General features: G+C 36.1%; 1 pseudogene; it reads left to right on the top strand.

Annotated features, from left to right (window-relative positions):
* The first annotated feature begins 1,048 nt into the window (after positions 1–1,048).
* On the top strand, positions 1,049–1,586 carry LOC113201270 (60S ribosome subunit biogenesis protein NIP7 homolog; annotated as a pseudogene).
* Positions 1,587–2,031: the final 445 nt, after the last annotated feature.

Raw genomic sequence — 2,031 nt, 5'->3', positions numbered from 1 at the left:
ACCACCATGCCCAGCTCCATTTTGCATTTTATAATTGTTGTATTTTTAGGTTCATATCATGATTTTTAAAATTATTTGTTCTTTTTTGATATACACAATAGAGTGTATTTTGGCATATTATACATACATTGAATATAACATATTCTAATTAGGATCCTATTCTTGTGGTTGTACATGATATGGAGTTACCCTGGTTGTATATTCATATACAAGATTAGGAAAGTTATGTCCTATTCATTCTACTATCTTTCTTATTCCCATACCCCTCCCTTCCCTTAATTCCCCTTTGTTTATTTAATTTGATAAACTTCTATTCCTCCCCTCCCCACCATCTCCTGTTGTAGGCTAGCATCCACATATCATATCAGAACATTCAACCTTTGTGTTTTGGGGACTGGCTTATCCATTTTTCATCAAATGCCATAAGTTCATTTTCTTTATGCTGAGTAATATTCCATTGAGTATATATATATATCACATTTTCTTTTTCCATTTCCCTGTTGAAGAACACCTAGGTTGGTTCCATAGCTTGGTTATTGTGAATTGAGCTGCTATCAACACTGATGTGAACCCATCATTGTAGTGTGCTGATTTTTAAGTCCTTTGGGTATAAACTGAGGAGTGGGATATCTGAGTCACATGGTGATTCCATTCCAAGTTTTCTATGGAATCTCCATACTGTTTTCCATAGTGGTTGCACCAATTTGCAGCCCCACCTTACTGGTATTTTGATGGGGTAAGTTTGAGGACAGTGAACATCATTACAATATTGAATCTTCAAATTCATAGACATATATGTTTTTCATTTATTTTGAACATCTTTAGAAATACTGGAGATATATATATATGCTTTTGTTTGATTTGGGTATATGCGAATTGGTTTAACAAAAGTGATTCATGAAATTCTCCTGCCTCTTTTACTCTAAACGAGATTAGGTAAGATTATTGTTTATTGATCCTTAAATATTTTTTAAATTTTTCCAGTGAAGTTGATTTCTACTTCTGGCTACTGAGGCACAAGGATTCAGTGTTTCAACTTGGTGGGAAAATGCGGCCTTTGACTGAGTAGGAGACCCATGTAACATTTGAGAAGATAGCCAAATACATCCAGGAGAATCTTCAGCTATTGGTTCTCAGGCCAGATAGCACCTACTGTTTCAGGCTACATAACAGCCAGGTGTACTATGTTAGTGAGAAGATTTTGAAGCTGGCCACCAGTATCTCAGGGTACAAGCTGGTATTCCTGGGACCTGCTTTCGAAAATTCACTAAGGCCCACAATTCCCATTCATACATTACAGCTCTGGATTACCTGTATTTGCACCCTATACCAAGTATAAAGTATGAATAAAGCTCAGAGTAGAGCAGTCCTTCTGTACAGAAACCATGTGTTGAAATATGGTCTGGGTTAAATCATTGAAAACACTTCTCAAAGTGGTGGTGTCCTCCATGGCAGAAATTCCTTTGGGTTTTGCTGTAGTGTCAAAGTCTACACAAGACTGCAGGAAAGAAAACCCCATAGTGATTGCAGTATTTCTTCAAGCAGACATTGGGGAATATGTACAGCATGAAGAGACATTGACTTAAAATTAAGTCATTGCAAGAACTTAATAGCTGTGTGGAAGGGCTGCCTAGCTTTGTTTCCTGTATCTATGCAGTTGTCTTCATCATGTTGAATTTTGTCAACACTGTGACCTCTACAGTGATAAAGCTGTTTTTAAGACTCAAGGTAAGAACACAATGGATTTTTTGTTATTTATTAATATCACAAAGATATTGCTGTATAAGAATATTAGACCATTCTGAGGTTTTAGGTCTCCATTTGGCTAACATAATATGTGCAGTTTAGTAAGCTATTTTTTTATACAGTAACTGCTATATGGTATGGAAGGAAAACTTGGATTCAAATCCCACTTCTGACACTTAAAAGCTACTCAGCCATGGATGAGTCATGGAGCTTCAGTAAGCTTCATTTACTTCTGTTTAAACAAACAAACACAACAACAACAAAAACAGCTTTAGCCATCTGCCT

This window comes from Urocitellus parryii, chromosome X, assembly GCF_045843805.1.
Source record: "Urocitellus parryii isolate mUroPar1 chromosome X, mUroPar1.hap1, whole genome shotgun sequence".
In the NCBI taxonomy this organism is placed as follows: domain Eukaryota; kingdom Metazoa; phylum Chordata; class Mammalia; order Rodentia; family Sciuridae; genus Urocitellus; species Urocitellus parryii.
This window is presented reverse-complemented; position numbering and strand designations above follow the sequence as displayed.